The 14,088-nt window shown below is 37.5% G+C and overlaps 1 protein-coding gene across 2 annotated transcripts in view; it reads left to right on the forward strand.

The window, feature by feature from the left end:
• The first annotated feature begins 3,687 nt into the window (after positions 1-3,687).
• Positions 3,688-14,088, forward strand: part of nlgn2a (neuroligin 2a) — a 266,646-nt gene continuing 256,245 nt past the window's right edge. Inside the window, exon 1 of one of the 2 annotated variants that reach the window (XM_077227550.1) lies at positions 3,688-4,563. The gene's annotated coding sequence lies outside the window, so the exon portion shown is untranslated. The remainder of the gene's footprint in view (positions 4,564-14,088) is intronic. The other variant, XM_077227549.1, reaches the window with a different exon arrangement.

Consider the following 14,088-nt stretch of genomic DNA (forward strand, 5'->3'; position numbering starts at 1 on the left):
TAAAACTTGACGCGCTTACATGAAGGTACATGAGGATGAATTTTGGAGGATTTCAAAGCAGAAATGTAGACTTGTAACTTTGTAAAAATCATAATTTTCTCCTTTAAAACATGGATTGTTTTAGCTGTAAAGGTGCTTCAATAATATTGCGGTTATAGTTGTACACATAATATAACTTTACACAGAAAAGGGTAATAAGCTATTTTTTCCACACTGAAATCCTGCTAAAGCATATTATTTATGTGTTCATATACTATAAAACAGTGAAAATTTTAAAGTTTATGGATTGGCCCCTTCACTTCCCTTGTATGTGTAACCCCCTTTTTTTTTTAAAGTCCCACCATGTAGTCAATAATTTCATTCCTTAAAACTCATCTTTGATCACCAAAATTACATATTCAAACTTTTTTTTTCCTGTGAAAAAAAATCCTTCATGCCTTAAAATAGCTTGAATGTAACTCTGCACCCTTGCTTGAATTTAGTATACGTGGTTCTATGAATATAGATAACCATGAATAACCATGTTCCCGCTGCCGTTCGCCGTCCGCCTTTTAACAATCAGCATCTTTAGAAACGCTTTGAACAACTCAGAATGTAAGTCCATGGAGAAAGGCTTATAGTTCATCATAACCTTGTAACATACATCATATGGATAATTCACCCGCTATATTGCTAAAATACATTTTTTTTTAAATTATGTAAGTTTTGATTTCACTGCGACTTTAAATAGTTTGCCAGTATTATAGCTGTATACAGTCATTCCAGTAAAGCCATGCTGACCCTGACTGTGAGATTGTAGATAAATATGTGTCTCTAACATTTGGGGAACTGCCTCTGTTGTTTTCTAGTGTGTATGGCCTTGTAAAGTGGGAAACTGTTGCAAGTCAGGCCAGTAATGTGTCTCCCTCCTGCCGTGAATGAATCCTCCTCTGCCCAGAGCAGATGTTTCCGCTGCTTTCACAGATTTAGACACACCTGCTGCCTTCAGCTTCAGTTCAAGTTAAGGGGAGTCCGGTCTGCATGAGTCTAAGATCTCCTGGAGTTCCTCAGTGTTGTCTGGAGACTGGATAAAATGAGATCTCTTTCTGTATAACTAACTGGATGTGTTTCAGCTGCGTCTCGCTGAAGCCCCTGCCTGGACTCACTTCGTTCTGTAGAGCAGAATTAGAAAATGGTTATTATACCACAAAAGTGCTGGGATTTTTGCTTGTGCTTATTTGCCTTGTTTCGTGAGTGTAGAGATTATAGTGTACTGCAGTTTGTGCAACTGGAGCAAAATCAGTGATTTAAAGTTGTTAAATCAATAATATCAAACTGTTGCTGTCTTATTACACCTGATTAAGACTGTTGAGTTGTGGAATATTGTGAAATAATTTGTTCTTCATAATACCAGGCAATTTTCATGTCCCCATTCATCACTACTATATTTTTAATGGATTATAGAATTAGTATACATTTCATTTCTTCCCTAGTTATGCTTTTATCTAAAGTAATTTCCTTTTTTTATGTATTTTCTGAGAAAATGTTATTTAAAGAATAGCTTGGAATAATTTTAAAATATAATATCACTGCAAATATCTGTGCTGTGATATAATATTTACCCATTATTTCAAACCATACTTTAAATAATATTTTTTCTATTTATATATTATTATATAAAATATATTACTGAAAATAGTAGGCACGCACACACACACACACACACGCACGCACGCACGCATGCACGCACGCACGCACACACACACACACACACACACACTTATATTAATGTTTTTAAAAGAAGTCTCCTGGCCAACAAGCATGCATTTATCAAAAAATCATATAAATGCCTAATTCATGCACTCATTCAAAAATACTGAAAAGTGTTAATATTGTGAAATGTTATTACAATTTAAAATAATAGTTTTCCTATTTTAATATACGCTACTTTAAAATATAATTTATTCCAGTGATCATTACTCCAGTCTTCAGTGTCACATGATCCTTCAGAAATCATTCTAATATGATGGTGTATTATCAATGTTGGAAGCAGTTGTGCTGCTTAATAATGTTTATTGTGCTACTTTTTTTTCAGGATTCTTTGATTCATAAAAAGTAAAAAAAAAAAAAACAGAATTTATTTAAAATAGAATAAAAGTAAAGTATTTTAAATAGATTTAAAATGAAAATGTTTTCTTTCTTTTTTGAGATAAATTATTTTATTCAGCAAAGATGTGTTAAATGTTAGAAAAGATTTCCATTTTGAATAAATGCTGTCCTTTTTAACTTTTTATTCATCAATAAATCCTCATAAAAATATCACAGGTTCCAAAAGAATATTAACCATCACAACTGTTTCCAGCATTGATCAAAACCATCAAATCATCATTTCTGAAGGATCACGTGACACTGAAGACTGCATAATGATGCTGAAAAGCAGCTTTGATCACAGGAATAAATTATATAATAAAGTACATTAAAATAGAAAAACAGTATTTTAAATTGTAATAACACAATTTCACAATGCTACTTTTTTTACTGTATTTTTGATCAAATAATTGAGGGTTGATGATGAGCATAAGAGACTTCAAAAGCATTAAAAATAGTAATTTTTCCAATAGTTTGGCCTGCTCATTTCTTTTGTCCCTGAATTTTTAGGCACAAATGGCACCGTTTACCAAAGATGCACAACAAACCGATAAGCATTAGCCCAACAAAAATGTAAAAGAAGATCCCCATCATCCAGTTTTTACAGTCGCTAGGACAAATTTCTCAATACTTAGGTCACTTTTTCAAAACTCTTCACAGTCACACAGTTCTCCAAACCAACTTTCAGCTCGGCACAGCAGTTCATTTCACTTTCAAAATGCACTAAAACTACCAAATCACTTCATACATGTCTCAAAGCAACATATTCTTCCATCACACTAGCAAAGGTTGACAGACAACAAACACACTTTGTCACCCACAAAACAATGACCTAAAAAACACTAACAACAGGTAGCATTATACAATGTTTTCTTCTGTAAAACAAGCACACCTCTCTACTGTTTAGAATTCACTCCAATATATTTTACTGGAATGAATCAGACATGATGAAGAATGCTTCAATATATTTTATGTCTTTTTTGTGTGTTTTTTTTGCACAGACTAATTACAAAACACAAGAATTTGTACACACCATTCACCGATACAGATACAATAGGAATCAGCTGTGGTTGGTCCATTTGTCCAATTGTTTTGATAGCATTTCATTTTTAGATTCAAAATATATTTCATTACAATATCACTGTAGAAATGTAGCAAATTGCTGTCATATTCAGTTTTGTATTATGTTATTGTTTTGAACATAAGTTTAACAGTTTTGAAAACAGTATGTAAGCATGTGCAAATTGGCCTGTAAGTACACAGAGTTTTGGTGGTTGTTGTGTCGAAGTGAGAAAACAATTAATGTAATTTGAAAGATGTAGTCATTGAATGCATTTTGTGCCAAAGCAATGATAAATGATCCACGGTTTAGCCCACATATACTTCTGTTGTGCTCAACTGTGTGAAGAGTTTTGAACAAGTGACCTAAGTATTGAGAAATGTGTCCTAGCTACTGTAAAAAACTGTAACATCGGGTCATCATGGTGAACAAGAGGGGGTTCTGTCACTTTAAAATACCCTGACGTCATTCTGATGCAGAACCGAGGATGACCTCGTGCGAGAGGAAGGAGAGAAATCAAACATATAATTATTATATATAACATTCTGCCTTGTTTTTTGGCAGCACCACTACAGTTGTGGTGTGTGACCATCAGACCTGTATGTAACGCATAGGAATGCAGCAGGGATGCTGAGAGTGGTGTGTGTGGATGCGCGCGTTGTCACAGCGACAGACCAGCTTGGATACAGAGCGTCACAGAGAGCGTGAACGCGCACAAGAGAGAGAGCGCTAGAGAGAGACGGGCAATCAAAAACCTCACAGCATCTCATCTCTCCCGTTGCACAAGCTCCCGGAATCACGGGAAAACGACAGCGGAGCCGGTGAGCATCATGACCGCCTTCAGTAGCCGGAATCAGACGCTCGAGAGACCGATAGATTAAACTCGAGACTTCGCTGCCAAAGTCAGCGCGTAAAATCGGCATTTGTAGCCGGAAAACCGTCAAATATCACGAAAGAGTGTCTTGCTCAGACACACAGAGGGGAAAACAGGTCATAGAAGTGAATTCGTGTTTATTTCGCGTTTTTTCTCCATATGCGCTATTAAGGGAGAAGATGACTGACATTTTTTAAACAAGCTTTTCAACGGACAAATCCAACTAGACTTCAAGTGCGTAGACGTTCCGTTGATGGAGCCACGCGCGTGCACGATTATTCACTTTTGAAATCGTTTTCTGTGAATGTCTGTTATGTCGGGGTGTTGTCGGGAGAAACCGTGAAACATTTGCAGCTGTTCTTGGACAACGGAGAATCTTGTGGTTTATTCCGTGCTCAGGCTGATGGAATTGCGCTGACCAACGACTGACAACACAGGGAAATACCCATAGATCATCAATACACAGACCTCGGATTTCTGCCTACGGCTCATTCCCAGCCAGGTAATTTACTAACAGCTAGGCTGTTTGATTGTCAGCAGGGTCAGTTGAAACAGTGCATAAAATGTTTTTGGTATAAAGGGAATTAAATGACCATGTATTGCTGTTTAAACTGTGTGGTGCTGCAACCTGTTCTGAACCCTTTTCCGAAATGCTTCTTCCCCGCGCGTTTCAATTGGGGCAAAACGGGCACGCGCGGATGGTGCTGTCGCGTGTATGATTGTGTGTGTGTCTGGAAATAAACGTGCATATTGACCCATTTTAATATGCGCATTAATCATGCTTTAATGTTTTCTTTCCTTATTGGCCAAAGCAGATTCCTTTCTATGCCTATCCCCAGAAACCAGACACTGTTGTCTCACTTTTCTAGCATTATGTCTCAAACTTTGATATAATATTCCCAAACTTAAACCAGCATTGGAATTGTTAAATGAATGTAAAATGAATGTCAATTGCAAAGAGTATACCAACCCCACTGAGTTGTAACACCAACAGAAAACATGGACCTTTTTTGCGATGGATTTGTGATCAAATAAAGGCTACTGTTTATATATTACTGTATATATACATGTTTAAGCCATCACCAGATTAAAAACAGGAAGCTGTAGCGTAATCGGAGCCAAATTCAGAAAAGTATTAAAACAAATTAAGCTGACAGTGTCATCTTTATGGGCCCAGTAAAGTACAGTTCACCCTGATATATATATATATATATCAACAGATAACATGTTTATATATGAAATGCTTGTTCATTAACAATACAACAAATCCATTTTTTATGTGTGAATTTGGTATTTTCTTAAACCTCAAAATTGGTCCTTTATATTTGTACACAGAGACATAAATATTTTACTGTCACTTATCATGTGTAGTGATGTCATCCCATCTATTCTAGTCCATGAATAATTTGTTAAATCGATGGTGTTACAACACTGCCCAGTCTCTCCTATACACGTATTTGAAGTATCAACAATATATTGTCTCATTTCTTTTCTTATATTTGAAAGGGCTTTGACGTCATAAAGCATGAAAATTTGATTATCAAAGAATCACTCCGGCCCCCAGCATCCTTCTCTGTCCTCCTGCAACACACACACACACACACACACACACACACAGGAACATAAACCTATCACCGTATATATCAAAGACAAGTAATCGCTGGTTCACTGATGTGCCGAACATCTGATGGGAGGAGAGGTCGAAGCAAGAGCAGCAGTTACCACACACACACACACACACACACACACACACACACACACACACACACACACACACACACACACACACACACACACACACACACATAGTCTGAAAGAATGGGCCACATTTATATGCTATCCTAGTATGGCCATTCCAAACCTAGTGGATAGCAGAATTGAGAAGAGACAGAAGCGCTCTGTTCTGTGAGCAGGGAATGCTGATCTCTCTCTCTCTCTCTCTCTCTCTCTCTCTCTCTCTCTCTCTCTCTCTCTCTCTCTCTCTCTCTCTCTCTCTCTCTCTAGCCCAAATAGCAGATATGGGGCTCACTGTGTCATTTGGGAGCAGCATAATGGATGGGACATGGGAGCAACTGTGTGACTGTCCTTGTGTTGGACTGATTGGTTACTATAGATGTTCATTTTTCCACTTGCTGCAAAACCACCGAACAACACCCATTTGTGTTCACTGATAAAATGTCATAACCATTACATTGTTGCTATAATTTTTTCATACGATTGCTCCCATTCATAGCCTCAGTGAAGCACTAATGTTGGGCAGGGATTTCTTCCAAATCATCCTAAAGTTCTTCAGTAGGGGTTTAAGTTTTGGCCAAAATATCCTTTAACTTTAGTCAGAATTTTGTTGTATTCGTAATCGTTAGTTTTAGTCAGTTTTACTCATTTTGTGTACTCAAATGGCATCTAATTTTAGTCTATGAAAATAACATTTTATTTCAAAGAAATTTAAGCAAATATTGTTAATATATAGCTGTGTTATGCTTTTTAGAAATATGACAAGAAAAAAATATTTTATGTATTTCATGGTGCACATTTTCATTGTCATCTTTATATAACTTATTATCATCTGTATATCTTCCCATAATGTCAACATATCAACATTTGACAAAGAACAACATGTTTAAGCTTGTTTTTTGTTTGTATATTCACAAAGTGGCTCACACATTCTGATTGACTTGTAACTTCAACATGTTAAAAGGGTCATTAGAAATCAAATTTACCTTGATCTTTTATCATATAGGAGGTCTTTGTACCAAAAAACATCAGCAAGTTTCATAGTTTAAAACGTCCTTCTCATTATGCACTTTCCTCTGCACTTTCTGTAAAGCTGCTATACAAATAAATTTGAATTGAATTGAATTGAATTATAAAGACATTGACATTATTTAATCAAGCTCCAGAAACATCTCGTTTTGAGATTGCAGGATTTGTGACATCACACGGGCAAAATGAATTTGCATATGACTGCCTCCAGAGCAAGACATTAATGAATAGTTGTACATCATCTCCTCATAGGCTCCGCCCACTGGAGTTCAGTCTCTTAACGTCTGACATTTTCCTACACTGGATGTGAGCGTCGTGTCAAAAACATAAAACCCATTGTAATCCCTGACGCCGTCTACACTGATACAGTTTACAAATGTGTGTTCAGTTTCTGACTCTTGAGTCTGCCGACAACAGGACAGACGGACGAGTGAAAGAATGTTCGCTTTGTCTCGTCCAGTTTAAACAGTTCGCTTGGGTCTCTGTACAGACTTCAGAAGGATCCCAGTTTCAGAAACAAGTGGATGGTTTATTATAATGGCGTCCCGGAACACGTCAGAGGATTATGTGTTTTTTCGGTTTTATATTGATCACGTTTTCAAAGCACTTAATGGGTGTTGATACTGTTTCCTGTGAAATGACCTTAGCCAATAACAGTGGCTGTTTACTGACAAGCCTTTGAGCCGCCCCTTAAAAACTGATCATTTCAGACAGAGGCTCAGAGTGAGGGTTGAAAATAATAGTTTTTCTGCTTGACCGTTTGGGTCCCACTTTATAGTAAGTGGCTTTAAGTACTATGTACTATACTATTGAAAAATAAGTACAATGTACTTATTGTGTTCATGTTGTATTGTAAAACACTTTTGCTGCTATTGAGGTGGATACGGGTAAGGTTAGGAACAGGTGTGGTGGTATGGGTCGGTTTAAGAGTGAGTTAAAGGGATAGTTACCCCCAAAAATGAAAATTCTTTTTTTTTTTTTTTAACTTTTTTTTTTTACTCACCTTCATGTTGTTCAACCCCATAATACCTTTGTTCATCTTCGGAACACGAATTAAGATATTTTTGAATAAATTTGAGAGCTGGATCACTCCTCCATAGGCTTCTTAAGGGATTGAAATTTGTTCCCCGAAAAGTTATTAAAGACATTGTTAAAATAGTCCAAGTGACTACAGTGGCTCAATCTTAAGGCGAGACACTACAGGTGAATAGGATATTTTTTTAGCTAGCAGATATCACCATGAAACTTTCCCAGCTGATTACCTACATTAAGATGAGAAAAAAAATGTATTACAAGTTTTCTGTAATTTAATGTTTAAATATGCAAATTAGGCATTATCTAATTAAATATGCACTCATTTGCATATATTTAAAAAAACTAAATCTGAGTATTGAATAAAGCCAGATCCAAATTATTTTTTCATTGGGTTCACATATTAGATGGGAAACAAATTACAGAGAGATTTATGGATATCTATCTATATTTATCAGAATATACTGCCAATAGCCTTAAAAAAAAGATTTTCGCCATGTTTTTTGGAATAAAATGTTATATAAATCAGGCTAGGAATAATATATTTACAGATCCCTCTGTAAATGTCTTCATAATATAACTAGGTACAAGACTGGGAAGTTTGGTGTATATAAGTGCTACTGAACTGGAGATTTCGGACTTTGAGTACGATAGAAAAGTCATTTTGAGAAAACAGGCTTTAAAGATTTAGCATCAAGATTGCGCATTTAGAGTTAAATCCCCCCTTTTAGTTTCAGGATTGGTTGCTGATAAAAAGGAAATGACCATATTTGGATCCGGCAGTATTGTTCAGGAGAGAGAGAGCTTTCTAACGGTGTGTGTGATGACAGGGTGCAGATCGCGGAGCAGAGGGATGATTTATAACGACAACTTTTGATGAATTTATGAGAAATCTACAGTCGCAAAAAGACAAAGTGTAGTAAAATAAAGACCTAAATGTGTATTTTGGACTTTTCTTCACCACAAGTTTGAAAGAAGACATGTTATTGAAGACAAATATCCCAAAATCTCAAAATTGACCAGTGAAAAAAAAAAACAATGTTTTTGCCTGCCGTGTCTCGCCTTAAGAACTGACTCGAGGCCAACAGAGAAGGAAATGAATAGTTGAAATAAAGTCGTTATTTTTGTTTTTTTTGCGCACAAAAAGCATTCTCGTCGTTTGATGAACTTAAGATTGAGCCACCTTAGTCACTTGGACTATTTTAACAATGTCTTTAATGACTTTTCGGGGAACCAGTTTCAATCCCTTAGAAGCCTATGGAGGAGTGATCCAGCTCTCAGATTTAATCAAAAATATCCTAATTCGTGTTCCGAAGATGAACGAAGGTCTTACGGGGTTGGAACAACATGAGGGTGAGTAAATACTGAAATAATTTTCATTTTTGGTTGAACTATCCCTTTAAGGTGTAAGGGAAGGGTCAACAGTGTAATTATAAATGTATAAATACTATAATTACTGCTGTAATTACATGCAAGTATTTTCACAATATAAGTACAATGTAAAAACATGTACACAATAAGTACATTGTATCAAATTATTAATTTCTATGTAAATTAATAAATCGTGCGATTTTAGTTTATCCTCGAGAGATATCATGGCGTGTGACCATCGAAGCACAAAAGTTGAATAGAGAGATATAATGGCTTGCAAACGAGCGAAGCATGGCAGTTGACCAGTGTTCGGATGTACAAATGAACACAAAAGTTTTTTTTTAGTTCCTTCATCCGAGCCTCTGAAGAAACAATGGGTTAATTTTATTTTCTCTGGAAATGCGCCGACACAACTTCCCAAAGTTTTGGATGGTCCAAACATTTCACCGACGACTGTTTCCTCAACTTGGGCCAATACAGGGTTGGCCTCGATGAACGTCTGAAAATAAATCGATCGAGCTACCAAGCAACAACTCAAGTTCAAGTTCAGAAAGGTAATCTTTCTCTCAAAATCGTTCAATACTGTTAATGCATCAGTAAGTCAAGCCAGTGACTAAAATATCACCTTCACATCGTTTCTTTTAGTAGGATAAAAATAATCTTATTTAAATTGTGAACAAATTATATACAGAAATCGATCAAAGAACAAATTTTCACACAGCGCGAGTTTATCTGGACAACTCGTTATGAAATCAATAACGCACGTGACTGCACAACGAAGCTCTTACTGTATGTACATCATTGTGTTTGCATTGGTGAAAGCATTAGAGAGAGTGCAGAAACTGCGTTGCACTGATAAGATCTTCAGTCTCGCGATCTACAGACTGTCATCTGCTTGCTCAATGCTCATCACAGCAACATTTTATGTGATGGGAATAGATCTAAATACTTTAAAAACTTCTCACGATTCGTTAATCTCGATAGCTGTATTAGTAAAAACATATAATAGCAGTAGTAAAGGTATTCGAGAGACTTTCACATGTAATACGTAGCTATTTCATATGCACGCATGTCAGCCAATCACAGCAGTGGCCGTGTTTACACTGAATCCCACAGCAGACACGCCCCTTCAGACAGAGTGTTCAAATCAGAGGCTAAAATCAGGTTAGGAAAAATGCATTTTATTTCTAAATTATGACTATTTTTGATCTAAAAAACATACTAAAATGATAAGGGCAACCCAGGAAACATTATAAAATAATAAAATAACCCCATGTCAGGGGACCTTTAAAGATAACTTGTTCTTTTGTCACATAATGCAGATAAGGTATAATATCACATTTACGCCAGGCCTATGTTGTGCATACTTTTGATTAAATCTCATGTATAATTAAAAAAAAAAAAAAACATTTTAGCGGATTGTTAATATCAATTAATATAATTTTTATTTCTTGTCAGAATTTTGTCAACAGTAGGCTATGTTTTAGTTGAAGCTGATTAATTATGGTCACAATGTCTCATCGTCTTCATGGTCAACTACGTCAAGAACATGTTTTTCAATCATTTTGTTGATATTAACTCTAAGATAACTCTAACAACTCAAACTATTTAACATGTTCTTCCACACCAGACTCTGTAAACCATTACTTTATCCTCATTACCATGTTGGAACATAAAAGTTGTTCCCAAAACAAACTGAAAGCGCACAATTCTCAAGAATGTTTTCTGGATGCAATATACAGACGGGCCATTTCAGCTGTTTGCTGTGTGTGTGCGTGTGTGTTAGCAGCAGCACCAGACAGCATGTCTTGTTTATTCATGCAGAAGCAGCGGATCAATGAGCACTAATTGATTTCAATGAACTGATTAAAGACAGGGAGGCAGGAGGCCACATTGTTGGAGGATATATGAGCATGTGTTCATGTGTTTTATGTGTGTGATGCCTTGCTGGAGTGTAGACTCTGTGATCTCACAAGATGGAGAGACCAAACATATGGGTGTAGATGTGCACAGAAGTATATGTGTGTGTGCTGGTCCCGTACCCTGTAACAGATGGGCTGAACTGAGCCAGATAGGGAGTTGGACACCAGGCTCTTGAATCTCCATGTGTTCACTTGATAGTTACTGATTTCTGTGTACTAATACTAGGACTGAATACGCCGTATATTTACCTGCGCATTCGTTCGCTTTGCCCGGAATCTGTTCATTCAGAGCAGCTCCTCGGATTCGTCTATGCTTGAATGAGCCTGTGATGTATGTGTGCGAGTGAGTGTGTGTGTGTGTGTTGTATTGTCATGGTTGAATTAAGCTGAGGGATAAAAGGTAGGGCTGTCAAAAGGTCAGATTTGATGGTTTCTCCTGGTTCATGTCATTTCTATCTGCTTCTGTTGTGTGTAGGAAGGGGGCTTACGTCTACAGAACCTATCCAGGTGTTTAGTGGTCTTGGATTAGAGCTGTGTGATGTTGGGATGTAAGGGATAGAGATGGAGGGAGAAAGAGAACGAGATAAAAGCAGGATTCCCTCACATCAGATTCTCTCTGGTCATGCATCTCAGAGCTTTAAGTCAATGCTGGCCATCATGTCACCACTCGGCAGCCATTTTAATGAGATCTGTGTCCTCACTAGGGTGTGATGGTCCTCCTGTCTCTTCTGGTTTGTGTGTTTTCCTCCCTCCCCCTGTGATAGATTGCTCTATTCTTTTTGTTCACAGCACCTCACTTGTCTCTCTCTTATAGGCTCTCGTTTTAAGGTCAGAGGAAGGTCAAATGCTCAAAAGAATCACATTCACACACACGGCTATCATGGTGTGTGAAGTATACTCACGCATCTGTGTTATAAAACAGACCAGTGAAGAGGGCCAAGGGGATTAAAGACATGAATGGACACACACATAGACTTACACACACACGCATTCACATCCCTCGGTGTGTGAGGCACCTGTTGGGATGTAAGACTTGGAGGTGTAGCAGCTCTCCAAAATGTTACATTTCCAAACACGTTTCCTGTAGAATTCTGTTATATAAACTCTGTATAAGAAGTTTGGGCTCGGTAAGATTTTTTGCGCCATTTAGGAGGAGAGAGTAAGGGGTGAAGAGATAACACCACTTGGTGCCATGCACCAACATAAATTACACACTTTTGAAACTACACAAGCAGGACTATGTTCACTGTTTTGCTTTAGTACCAATTTCATATTAAATCTAAAAGGTGAATCTATTAGACTGTGGCTGTCAAAAGCTGTCAAATGCGGCTTTATCGAGCTCAACGGCTCTGACCATGCTGATATAAACGAAACGCTAAAGAGACAGAGCGTATTTAGGCCACGCCCACACCAACTTTGCATTGCGAGAGACTGCCTTCTTGTCATTTATGACTTATAACAAAAAACAAAACAATGTCTAAAAGCTGCTGTGTGACAAGGTGTACAGCAAAAAAGCTAAATAACCCAGAAATACATTTTTATAAGCCAAAAAACGGTTTGTTTCAGGACATAAAAGTGGATCAATTGAGACAGAGCGCAACTAGTCCTCGAACTACTCTGAGAACTACGCCCACTGGAACGCGACATGATATTGTAAAAAAAAAAAAACATTCATAATTTTAGCCATGTCAATTGCTTATTTCACCACCCTATGTGAACCTGAGAGAACTACTGAGTGTCAGGATCCCACAATTTACCCATTCTTCCTGCTGATGCTCCACGTCTTATTGCCTGTATCCACTTTTGTTTTCTTAAAGGCTGGGTTTTGCGGTTCGGAAGGTTATAAAAATGTATTTCTGGGTTTTTTAGCTTGTTTGCTGTACACCTTGTCACTCAGCAGCTTTTAGGCATTTTTCTGTCTTTTGGTATGTCATAAATGAGAAGGAGTCAGCCTCTCGCAATGCAAAGTCAATGGAGACGGTTGGGTTGTTTCCCCCCCGTGGGCGTGGTCTTCAGATTATGACTCGTTGCCCAGGTTTCCCAGGCATGACACTGTTAAACTCATTCAGTGTTAATAAGAAGCATCTAAAAATATAAACATAGTTGGTGATGGTGTTACGTGACTTTTCTTGTTTTTATGTTTAGAAATCTGTTTAAAATGGAGTGTTTAATTCATCATCTGCTGTTTGTTAATTCTATCCATCCATCTAATGGAAATCGTTGCAGGTTGAACACATAGGTGTCTGAGGTATCGATAGAGATATCTCTTAAATGCATCGATCTGCATTGATATTCTGTTTAGTCACCGGCATGCATTACGTGACCAGCGCAGCAAGGTCACTGCTCGTCTATGGCCTGATTTCCTCTTCCTGCTGTTCAGGGGATTTGAGTAAATCCGCATTGCACGATGAAGCTCAGCTAGATTAGTATATTTATTATGTAAGATACACACACACACACACACACACACACACACACACACACACACACACACACACACACACACACACACACACACACACACACACACAGACAGACACTTTATATCTGTAATCATATTCCGTCAAATTTCAGGGATATAAATAGAAGTGTTTGTTACTAGTCTATCCTCGAATGGAATTCATGCAATGCATTCACCATCAGAGCAGCGGGATGAAATGAATAGAGTGGGCTATTACACCATTTCCTTCCTGTTTTGTTAACACACACACACACACACACACACACACACACACACACACACACACACACACACACACACACACACACACACACACACACACACACACACACACACACACACACACACACTGAAGGAGACTATTAAGCCAAATGACTGCTCTTATGGCAAGTGGGTCCTGGCTACTCCTGGTAAAACTGTGAATTCTGGGAAACAGATATATTTTGAGTGTTGATACTAATCTGGTTGCATCAGTCTG

This window comes from Siphateles boraxobius, unplaced genomic scaffold (genome assembly GCF_051911475.1).
Source record: "Siphateles boraxobius isolate OS27281-9 unplaced genomic scaffold, OSU_SipBor_1 130, whole genome shotgun sequence".
Taxonomy (NCBI): Eukaryota; Metazoa; Chordata; class Actinopteri; order Cypriniformes; family Leuciscidae; genus Siphateles; species Siphateles boraxobius.